The sequence below is a fragment of the Haliotis rubra genome, unplaced genomic scaffold (assembly GCF_003918875.1).
Source record: "Haliotis rubra isolate DU_JTF1 unplaced genomic scaffold, ASM391887v1 Scf815, whole genome shotgun sequence".
In the NCBI taxonomy this organism is placed as follows: Eukaryota; Metazoa; Mollusca; class Gastropoda; order Lepetellida; family Haliotidae; genus Haliotis; species Haliotis rubra.
Window position 1 is genome coordinate 229,279 of NW_025767541.1, and position 12,631 is coordinate 241,909.

The window sequence follows — 12,631 nt, forward strand, 5'->3', positions numbered from 1 at the left end:
CGAGGTAGAGAGCCTCATTCTGAACTCACTCACCTTCGAGGTATAGAGTCTAAAGCTGAACTCACTCACCTTCGAGGCACAGAGTCTAAAGCTGAACTCACTCACCTTCGAGGCACAGAGTCTAAAGCTGAACTCACTCACCTTCGAGGTAGAGAGCCTCATTCTGGACTCGCTCACCTTCGAGGTACAAAGTCTAAAGCTGAACTCACTCTCCTTCGAGGTACTGAGTTTAAAGCTGAACTCACTCACTTTCGAGGTACAGAGTCTAAAGCTGAACTCACTCACCTTCGAGGTACAGAGTTTAAAGCTGAACTCACTCACCTTGAGGTACAGAGTTTAAAGCTGAACTCACTCACCTCACCTCGAGGTACAGAGTCTAAGCTGAGGTACAGAGTTTAAAGCTGAACTCACTCACCTTGAGGTACAGAGTCTAAAGCTGAACTCACTCACCTTCGAGGTACAGAGTCTAAAGCTGAACTCACTCTCCTTGAGGTACAGAGTTTAAAGCTGAACTCACTCACCTTCGAGGTACAGAGTCTAAAGCTGAACTCACTCTCCTTCGAGGTACAGAGTTTAAAGCTGAACTCACTCACCTTCGAGGTACAGAGTCTAAAGCTGAACTCACTCTCCTTCGAGGTACAGAGTCTAAAGCTGAACTCACTCTCCTTCGAGGTACAGAGTTTAAAGCTGAACTCACTCACCTTCGAGGTACAGAGTCTAAAGCTGAACTCACTCTCCTTCGAGGTACAGAGTTTAAAGCTGAACTCACTCACCTTCGAGGTACAGAGTCTAAAGCTGAACTCACTCACCTTCGAGGTACAGAGTCTAAAGGTGAACTAACTCACTCACTCACCTTCGAGGTACAGAGCCAAAGGCTGAACTAACTCACTCACTCACCTTCGAGGTACAAAGTCTAAGGCTGAACTCACTCACTCACCTTCGAGGTACAGAGCCTCAGGGTGAATAATTATTAGTGAAATAGGGTAGGGACAGCAAGCAGCCTATGAAAGCTGGACCCTAATCTGCCAAGCAAGTTCAGTGCTAAGACCATCAGACATCCCATACTTTAACACAAGATTTAGGACAGTTGTGTATTGATTGCTTTGTGAAACTGGTTCCTGATCTCTGACACTTAATATGACTTATTATGAACATGACAGGCTGGGCAGGAAAACTATAGATCCAGGTGATTCATACATCCAGTCATTGCACAAATGGAGCATTATTTGTGTTATCAAAGATTAATGCTCTTGGCATAATGTAAAGTTAATGTTCGATGAAAAAAAACTGAAGAAGATAAAGATGTTAGACAATGATGTTAGATTTAATGTCATTCAACATCATTTCAATCGTTTGTAATTATATGATAAAAGTTAAAAAAAACTCCACAAACACAAGGAGTAGAATGTTTGATCGTTATCATGAAAGTTAAGTCAGAAATAATAATGTCCTTAGGTTGCTTTAATGGAGGCTTGTATAAACAGCCTGTTAATGTTCTAAGAATTAGAATTTGAAATCTTTATTTGTCAACTGCATGCGACTGTCCTTTACAAATTAATTGGTATTAATATAATTGGTTAGTTTTTCAGCAGGATAATGACATCCATTGAGTCATGTACAGATATATAATACCATGAAGATCTGGGTAGAATTGATCTTCTGCAACCCCTGCTTGATGTTAGATGCGATTCAAGAGATCGGGTTGTCAGGCTCACTGACTCAGTTGATGCAAGCCATTTTATGTCAATTGTAAATCGATGCTCATGATGTCAGTTACTGGCTTGACTGGTCAACACTCACAGAATATTGTGGGCAGTGGGGTAGCCTAGTGGTTAAAGCGTTGGCTCGTCACGCCGAAGACCCAGGTTCGAATCCCCACATGGGTACAATGTGTGAAGCCCATTTCTGGTGTTCCCCGCCGTGATGTTGCTGGAATATTGCTAAACGCGGCGTAAAACCAAACTCAGTCAGTCAGTCAGTCAGTCACAGAATGCTGTTATGTAGCTTAGACAGTGCCGACATATTCAACAAACATGCCAACAAGCATCACTTGCTTGATAACGGTGTTAGTACCTACACCGACATGTTCCACTCATTGGAATTAAGAAGTTGACTATCCATAGAACATGGTTTTCCTTCATCTTCACAACTTCTAAAGATGCCTATCAAAGAAGATGACAACAAATATTTCTGTGATGGAATCAACCATCAGGACACCAGACAAATTAGGGGATGGTTGTTGACATTATCCAAATAATGGTCTAGGGTCCTGAATTTCTGTGATGGAATCAACTCTCAGGATACTAGACAAATTAGGGGATGGTTGTTGACATTATCCAAATAATGGTCTAGGGTCCTGAATTTCTGTGATGGAATCAACTCTCAGGATACGAGACAAATTAGGGGATGGTTGTTGACATTATCCAAATAATGGTCTAGGGTCCTGAATTTCTATGATGGAATCAACCATCAGGACACCAGACAAATTAGGGGATGGTTGTTGACATTATCCAAATAATGGTCTAGGGTCTTGAATTTCTGTGATGGAATCAACCATCAGGACACCAGACAAATTAGGGGATGGTTGTTGACATTATCCAAATAATGGTCTAGGGTCCTGAATTTCTATGATGGAATCAACTCTCAGGATACTAGACAAATTAGGGGATGGTTGTTGACATTATCCAAATAATGGTCTAGGGTCTTGAATTTCTGTGATGGAATCAACCATCAGGACACCAGACAAATTAGGGGATGGTTGTTGACATTATCCAAATAATGGTCTAGGGTCCTGAATTTCTATGATGGAATCAACCATCAGGACACCAGACAAATTAGGGGATGGTTGTTGACATTATCCAAATAATGGTCTAGGGTCCTGAATTTCTGTGATGGAATCAACTCTCAGGATACTAGACAAATTAGGGGATGGTTGTTGACATTATCCAAATAATGGTCTAGAAAGTCTGAAAGTCCTGAAAGTCTGTGTCTATCATTCTCGTACCTGAGAAGTTTTCAACTTTAGGTAGTACCTAAGATATGAGTAGCAACTTGGCAAGTAAAGTAGCCACAACCGTTTTGCTACCTGTGCTTGTAACCTCTGCAGCTTGGGGTCTTTCCCCAAATTTCAACTAGTTGGATTTGACTTGAATAAGATGCAGAAAATTTATTTTGTTCTATTTTGTTGCAGTATGGGACATCTGAGGGCATTTTGTAACATTATAGTAATGTAACATAACAACCTTTATTGACAGGCAGACCCCTAACAAACTGTAGTCACGTAGACACAAGTAGTTTCCCTTTGATAAGAAGTAGGTATTCTCATGGGCAGTCAGACCACAATAATATCTCTGAAAAGCTATTTGTTTGCCTTAAAAAGTTCACCTTGGAAACTTATGGTAGATAAGTCACTTACTAATCATTGAGTTAGAGACGTAATAAATTAATGCACACGTTCCAGGAAATTTACAATGTGTAGATATCAGTTGTGAAAGATGTTTTTCCAACAACAGACTTTAAAAATGACATTCTATGACAATGAAGTTATGATGTATGTTTATTCTGGAATAGAATAAGTATTGTGTTTAGCTAGGGATGAATTGCTTGATATTGACCATCCTGAATACTTGCATGATAATCTCTATGTATGTCCTATCTAGAAAGCTGTAGCAATTGTGTGGCATTATACATAGACACCATTGTCCTGACTCACATTACTAAAATATTTCTGCCTGAGCAAACAACAAAAAATTAAAATATTTCTAAAAGCAACAAATAAAATACCCAAATCTTGCTAGACAATCACTTGTTGTCTTGTTGTGCAAGCACATACCAGATTTTCATTTAGCTGTTGCCTTATTTTTGCTGATGAGTATATTTGTGAATACACAGCCAGGCAGGATGAAAGGGATGTATTCATTGATGCACAGTGTGACTGGTGTAAAGGGAGGGTTGTTTCACATTCTGCAGCAGTCTGCGACACCTCTTTAGCAGCCTGTTTCAGTTGCTGGAGATTGTGTGTCTGGAATTCTTCTAAATTAGCATTTTCTGATGAAGGGGGTTATTGTCTGGGGAAATTCTATCCTAAAGGGCAGCTTTTCGTCTGAATGGTTTTCTATCCCGACAGCTACCCCTGATGAGGTGCATACCGACTGAGTTACACTCCAAGCCTGCCACCCATGGCCAAGTCTTTCATTAGCTGCACAATACCAAAATAGAATGTTAACATGTTAAGTTAGACAGTATTGAGTGGCAGTCTGTGGTGTGTGGTTTCATTGTGTTTGTACAAAATCGGAGACTATTAGCAGTATAAGACTGTTACAGTGTAATGAACCTGATCGGCAAGGCCTGTGTGTGTGGTGTTGATGTTTTCAAACATAATCTGGCTGTAGGCCAGTCAGTTTGTGCTTATTCAAGTAGTCTTGTTTCTGGAATAATATTCAGTTTTGTACCTGGCTGGTTTATGACTGTGATCATTCTGACACCAGGATTGTTGCTCGCACTGTCGACCACATGTTTTGTCATGCTCCAACTGAATCTAGTTGTCATTCAGGAGCAATAGTCGCTCCTAACTGGGGTCAGGATTTATCTAGCAGGGCTCGATTTAGTGCTTTGTTAATTGCACTGGTGCAACCCAATATATCAAAGTGCAACCTAGCTATTAGTCTAACTTGCACCAGGTGCAAGTCAATTTTTGAGTGGGTAAACTTCTGAATAAAACATTGAAGTTATTCAATAGCATATTTCTTTCATTACATATTGCTATAAAAGCAGTGCAACTGGAATTTGTCTGGTGCAACTAGGTTTTTATCTTAGGTTGCACCTGGTGAAAGTAGGTTAACATCTCTTTAATCGAACCCTGTTTAGACCTGCTTAAAGTGTAATATTGAAGCCCAAGTGTGCAAACTTTTCTGTAATGATTCACAAAGGAGAAATAAATATTTCCTGTTTCATTGTACTAAATGAATTGACCCGTGAAGGTCCGGGTTATAATTCAGTATTCAGTAACCCATGCCTCGTAAGAGGTGATTAACGGGATCAGGTGGTCAGACTTGCTGACTTGGTTAACACATGTGATCGGTTCCCAATGGCGTAGGATGCTCATGCTGTTGATCACTGGGTTGTCTGGTCCAGACTTGATTGTTTACAGACCGCCGCCATATACCTGGAATATTGCTGAGTGCTGCGTAACCTTAACTCACTCATTGACTAAATGAATCATGTAGCTGTTGCATGGCAAGGACAGCTGTAAACCAGTCCTTTTGAACTTGAGTGTTATACAGGGCAGAATGGCCCCATAAAGAACCAGGTTAGAATTGGTCTTCAGCAGTGGGGCTGTGGGATAGCCTAGTGGTAACAGCGTTTGCTTGTCACGCCGCAGATCTGGGTTTGATTCCCCACATATGTAAAATGTGTGAAACCCATTTCTGGTGTGCCCTGCTGTGATAGCGCTGGAATATTGGTAAAAGTGGCATAAAACAACACTCACTCACTCACTCTTCAGCACATGCTTGTTGTGAGAGGGAGATAACAGAATGAGATGGTTCAGGTTCGCTGAAGCGATAGTATTCAATTACATAGATTGATACTCATGATGTCAATCACTGGATTGTATGGTTCAGATACAATCATTTACAGACCACAGTTGAATAGCAGGAATAGTGAAAACTAAACAAACATTAATTTGATTGATAGCATGTCACTGTAACCTGACAGCCTGGATTGATGTTTTTAATATCAATCACTGGATTGTCTGGCCAATGTTTTCAAAGGCCACCATCATATAGCTAGAAAGTTGCTGAGTGTGGTTTTAAACAGCAAGCAAAGTAAGAGAGATACAAACAAACTAACAAACAAACATTAATTTCTATGGTCAGGAAAGCAGGAGCAATTGTGATTGACAAGGTCAGTGGAATGCTGCATACATGTTTGTGGAAAGTATAAAAGAATATCCCTACATACCTACATACAGCCTTTACCTACACAGACAGGTAAGACAGGTGTGTTGTGTACCTGAACAGCACCTGTATTGACACTGCAGTCAACGTGACTGAACTTGCCCCTTGTGTACCTTTTCTGTTGATATACTTTACGAGAATTGTTAAGATGTTAAAGCATTAAAGTGTAAATGAGGTTAGCTATCAGTGACTGCTTTAGGACAGACAACTACTGTCTTTGTGGGGATCTGTTTTGTGAGTGTTTTATGTAGGTAGGTGAGTGATCATTGAGCCGTGATCTGCCGAGCTGACTGACAGGTCGCTAAAGACGACAGATAGTTGGTGAGTGAATCACACGGGTATACGCTCACAACAGCGATTGTGTGTTTGGAATGTACTGCTGCCTTTTGTGGAGGGCTTCTGTTGCTGCTGACTCTGTCAGATTGTGTACCGAGTGGCTGTGTGGAGTGTGAGAGTGCTACCGGAGTGTCAGTCTGGAGTGTTACTGGGCCCGTCCACAGCTCGCCAAGCAGTACGTCAGGGCATGTCAAGTGTTGACCACAAGTTGTCCACAAGTGAGTCATACTGTTGATTTTTACAATTTCCTTCCAAACCAGGATTGTACAGTTCAGTGCTAATGTGAGGTGTATGTATTAGCAACAGTGATTTCTTACAGGACTTATTGACATTGTTGTGTTGTTATTGTTGGGTGCAGAGTTTCTGCAACATTCGCTGTTGTTGTGTGTCAGTGGTGGTGGTTATCACCTGCAGCAACAAGCCACTTGCTTCACAGTCAGTAATGTGGATTAACGGGCATCAAGCAGCTCACCTTTAATCTTGGTTAATCCACAAAAGAGACTTCTGATTCATGTTTATCAATATCTTTCAGTTAGAACACAGTGATTAAGCTGCAGATGCTGCGAAGCTAATATTTGAACCCATGTCAGCAGAAAATGTCTTTTTTAAAGAGTAATTAAGAATCTTGTTAATTCCTGATAGTCTAGAGTTTTACATGTATAGCCTTGTTGGAACGTGCTACAAGATAACATGGACGATGATGATTGTAAAGAGAAGGCAATACTGCTTAGTTTGTTATTCCTGCATTGAGTGTAATATAGAGAATTCATGTTGAAATGCCCCTAAATTAAAGAAAATAATGTTTTAAAAATCGTACTTTTAGCAATAATTGTTTCGCAAATTTGCCTGTCAAGGGCACAATGATTTAAATCCGTACAAATAATCTGGAATAGTATCAATCAGGTGGAATGTTAAGGGTAATTGTATGTGTATGTTCTGTGAGAGACTGAGTATAGGTACATATTTGTGTGGCTTATAGATTCCAGAGGTCCATTAATCAGGTGTTGCCTGAGGCAGTAGCTCCTTGCTTTGTACTTAATCCACCAATCTATATATACATGGAACACATCACATGACACCTTCATGTTAAAACACATTGAGGCTGAGGCTGAGATTACACTGTGTTGTCCTTACCAGACATGCTAAAGCTGAGCATGTTTCCTATCAGACATGCTAAAGCTAAACTTGTTTCCTATCAGACATGCTAACGCTAAACTTGTTTCTTATCAGACATGCTAAAGCTGAACTTGTTTCCTATCAGACATGCTACAGCTGAACTTGTTTCTTATCAGACATAGCAGAACTTCTTTTCTATCAGACATTCAAAGCTGAATTTATTTCCTATCAGACATGCTACAGCTGAACTTGTTTCCTATCAGACATGCCATAGCTGAACTTGTTTCCTATCAGACATGCCATAGCAGAACTTCTTTTCTATCAGAATTGCTAAAGCTGAACTTGCTTCCTATCAGACATGCCATAGCTGAACTTGTCTTCTATCACACATTCTAAAGCTGAACATATTTCCTATTTGTCCCACTAAAGCTGAATATGTTTACTTGCAATTATTGAAAAGCTGAACATGTTTCCTATCAGACCTATTAAAGCTGAACATGTTTACTAGCAGTCATCGTAAAGCTGAACTTGTTTCCTATCAGACATGCTGAAGCTGAACATGTTTCCTATTTGTCACACAAAAGACATGCTAAAGTGAAATGTATTCCATGTCTGACATACTAAGACAGAACTTATTACTCTGTCAGTCAGTTTTAAGTCTTCTAAACCAACTGAACCAATTCAGGGACAGAAAGTGTCTGAGTGCAAGCAGTGGTTGTCTGTCCAGTGACTTCATTGTTGGAAACTAAGCATGATCATCGAGGGCTGATAACCCATACTGTGATGACCTCCCTCCTCTGCCTCTCTGTCTCATGCACATACATTGACAATAAGTGTGTGTGCCTGTCTGCCTGTCGAGTGATGCACAGGCTGTGGGTGCTGAGCTGATTTTGCGTTATTTGTGCATGTACATTGACTACAAAATGTCTGTCTGTCTGAATCGCTGCACTGACTGGGATGAGATGTGGATTGACAGTTACAGATGCATGTACATGTGACCACATGTGTCTGTCGACTACAGGGCTGGAGTGACATGTCAAGGTTGACAGTGTGGTGGGAACTTGACCCTGATGATAATACAATGTAAACTATGGCACACTGAACAAACAGCTACATCACATCATAGCTCATCCTGCACTAAAGAGGAGGTCATTTACCCCAGCCAACTCAGTCTGCAGCAGCCATTTTTGAGGAGCAGTATGTTTGACGTGTTCTTTCTAGGTATCTGAAAGCCACACCGATTTTGTTTTATTTTTTGTAATACAGATTCTTTGCACCAAATTGGCTAGGTTGGACAGAAGAAAAATTATTATCCTGAAAATTAAAATTTGAAATTTCAATGGTTTAGGAGATAAAGAGTGAATGTTTTGTTTGCCATGACCAGCACATGTGGTTTAAACTCTACCACTGAATAAATGTGGACAAATGACGGATTGAAACATTGTCTAATTTTAACAGCAGTGACATGTTACGGAATTTTCCTGGTGTGATAGAGGAAAATAGTGACACTCCATTGGTGTGAAATTAATCAATCAGCTCAATATTGAGGCACTGACTGTTGATTGATTAAAGGATGAGATTATCTGACAGTTTATCTGAGAAAATTTGTGTAACACTATGTTTTGTTTGACTGAAAAGAGACTAGTCTTCAAAATCTGTCATATTTTAACCCCTTTACCTTGTTTCATGCAATATTTATCACCCCCCCACTCCCACCCACTATATTTTTTCATGCCTCAACCTACCCTCACCCTCACTCACCACCAAAATCTGGGGGCGGTGGGGTAGCCTAGTGGTTAAAGCGTTCGCTCGTCACACCAAAGACCTGGGTTCGATTCCCTACATGGGTACGTGTGAAGCCCATTTCTGGTGTCTACCGCCGTGATATTGTTGGAATATTGCTAAAAGCAGTGTAAAACCAAACTCACTCACCCACCCAAATCTCACAGCTGGCTGACTGAGTCGATCAGTTGTTGGTAGTTGTCATATCCCAAATGTTAAGATCATCTGACACATGCAGTATTGCAGAGTGCAACAAATGATCTACTCATATTATTACTTAATACTTGATCACTGAAACGACAATGTTGATCAACATGATCAGGACTGAATCAGCCCATTTATGACATTACCAAACAATGAGGATCTTAGACAACAAAAACCAGATACAAATCCCCGCCATGATAGAAAGTCTTAGTGTCACATTATGATAATCTAGCAGAGGCCCAGATAAGCTGCGTATCTGGGTAAAATACGCATAGAAAATTTCCAATTACGCATTGAAAAATAATTGTTGCGTACCAATTACGCATTAAAAATGGTAGATACGCAAAAAGTTTAAAACAAATGCGTACGAAATATATTTATGAAAATCACTTGCGTAATGAAAAAGACATCGATTGCTATCAAGTTGTACTGTTAGTATTGGACAAGTGTTGTACTGTCAGTATAGGATGAGTGATTTTTTATGAAATCATTTCCATTATATTTAAGTTGGTTTTGATTAGGTATGACATAAGGCAGAACATACCTTAGGTGAGTAAAATGACTGAAATACGCACATATTTCAAAGCAGTGGGTAATGGAAAATGAAATACCCGCTCAACATTCATAATATCCACTCAAAAAAAATACAGTGGGTACCGTACCCACATGAGCTAAATCTTATCTGGAGCCCTGATCTAGATCAGAACAACAGTCTTATCCAATTCCTGGCTTTTATATGAATTCTTACTTGACCCATTGTGGTATCTGGTGATAATGTTATGTCAACTGATTATATAACTGCTTACAGCTGACCATATCCTGTAACACACAGCAAATATACACTGCAGAGTCGTCTCCCTTAGTTGTGACAGGTTCCACAGGTCATTAAAGTTCGAATCGTAAGTTAACCCTGATTTCTCTGTGTGGTATCAACTATGTACAGTGTACACTTGCTGAAAGATTTCATAAAGTGGATATTATGACCACCTGCATATCCTGGCTCGTTAAGTTGACAGAATGGTGGTGTCACTGAAATTATTCACAGTGATTATCAATGCAGGCCTATTAGTTAGATGATTTAACCCGTTTATTTAAACTGGAATAGCCACTGACCAGATTAAGGTGGTTGTCCTGTTTATAGTGAGTGAGTGAGTTAAAATTACATCGGCAATATCTCAGCCATATTGTTACGAATTCTGTTTGTATACAATAAGGGTTGTTGGAAGTAGTAGGGCAGGCGAGTGTTTAAATTGTTCAACTATCTTGCAGAGGGCCTTGGTTTGATTTTTTACTTTTATATATAAATATGCACCTGAGTGTAAGTACAGTAACCTACATTGTGGTATTAACCGCTTTATGAGTCAGACTCGAGTGTGACAAATAAAGGGGACCCTGCTTGTCAAACCAACCAAGTTGTTCCCCATTGTTGCAGTGGATTGAGATGCCCCATTGAGAGTTCTAACAGGGACTGCAGGCATCATTGCTTTGTAGGTTTCTAACACTGCTCCGTTTGTTATAAAATCTTGAGGCCTCAATGCCAGACGTACTGCAGAAGAGAATCACGACTCCTCATCTGCTTTAAGTCGCTATAAATGCCTGTTAGTGATGGTGTGTGAATCTTGGGGCTGTAGTTTTGCTCCATGGATTTGAGTGAGGCTTTGTTGGATGACTGCAGCAAGCAGCGGGGTGTCTGTTTATGTGTGTCTCATCTCCAACAGTCGTGACCTCCGTTGCAGGTTATAGTGGGTAAGGGGAAGATGAGGTTTGTTAATACTAGCTTTATTGTTTGATTGTGTGGCATGAAGCGGCACCATGGTGTTTGTGACACCGTTGTTGAGCAGGTCGTGTTCTGGGAGTAGGAGTATGAAGCGGCACCATGGTGACTGTGACACCTTTGTTGAGCAGGTCGTGTTCTGGGAGTAGGTTTGGAGTATGAAGCGGCACCATGGTGACTGTGACACCTTTGTTGAGCAGGTCGTGTTCTGGGAGTAGGAGTATGAAGCGGCACCATGGTGACTGTGACACCTTTGTTGAGCAGGTCGTGTTCTGGGAGTAGGAGTATGAAGCGGCACCATGGTGACTGTGACACCTTTGTTGAGCAGGTCGTGTTCTGGGAGTAGGGTTGGAGTATGAAGCGGCACCATGGTGACTGTGACACCTTTGTTGAGCAGGTCGGTGTTCTGGGAGTAGGAGTATGAAGCTGGCACCATGGTGACTGTGACACCTTGTTGAGCAGGTCGTGTTCTGGGAGTAGGGTTGGAGTATGAAGCGGCACCATGGTGACTGTGACACCTTTGTTGAGCAGGTCGTGTTCTGGGAGTAGGAGTATGAAGCGGCACCATGGTGACTGTGACACCTTTGTTGAGCAGGTCGTGTTCTGGGAGTAGGGTTGGAGTATGAAGCAGCACCATGGTGACTGTGACACCTTTGTTGAGCAGGTCGTGTTCTGGGAGTAGGAGTATGAAGCGGCACCATGGTGACTGTGACACCTTTGTTGAGCAGGTCGTGTTCTGGGAGTAGGAGTATGAAGCGGCACCATGGTGACTGTGACACCTTTGTTGAGCAGGTCGTGTTCTGGGAGTAGGGGTATGAAGCGGCACCATGGTGACTGTGACACCTTTGTTGAGCAGGTCGTGTTCTGGGAGTAGGGTTGGAGTATGAAGCAGCACCATGGTGACTGTGACACCTTTGTTGAGCAGGTCGTGTTCTGGGGGTAGGAGTATGAAGGCACCATGGTGACTGTGACTGCTTTGTTGAGCATGAAGCAGCTTTGTTGAGCAGGTGGGGTTCTGGGAGTAGGGTTGGAGTATGAAGCGGCACCATGGTGACTGTGACACCTTTGTTGAGCAGGTCGCGTGTTCTGGGAGTAGGGTTGAGTATGAAGCAGCACCATGGTGACTGTGACACCTTTGTTGAGAGCGGGTCGTGTTCTGGGAGTAGGGGTATGAAGCGGCACCATGGTGTTTGTGACACCGTTGTTGAGCAGGTCGTGTTCTGGGAGTAGGAGTATGAAGCGGCACCATGGTGACTGTGACACCTTTGTTGAGCAGGTCGTGTTCTGGGAGTAGGGTTGGAGTATGAAGCAGCACCATGGTGACTGTGACACCTTTGTTGATCCGGTCGTGTTCTGGGAGTAGGAGTATGAAGCAGCACCATGGTGACTGTGACACCTTTGTTGAGCAGGTCGTGTTCTGGGAGTAGGAGTATGAAGCGGCACCATGGTGACTGTGACACCT

General features: G+C 41.7%; 1 protein-coding gene across 2 annotated transcripts in view; it reads left to right on the forward strand.

Annotated features, from left to right (window-relative positions):
• LOC124261911 (guanylate cyclase D-like) overlaps positions 1-12,631 on the forward strand; it is a 50,074-nt gene that overhangs the window by 5,510 nt on the left and 31,933 nt on the right. The window contains exon 1 of one of the 2 annotated variants that reach the window (XM_046696274.1): positions 6,278-6,511. The exons of the other annotated variant lie outside the window; for it this stretch is intronic. The gene's annotated coding sequence lies outside the window, so the exon portion shown is untranslated. Of the gene's footprint in view, positions 1-6,277; positions 6,512-12,631 lie in introns of those variants that run through there. 2 annotated transcript variants of the gene reach the window in all.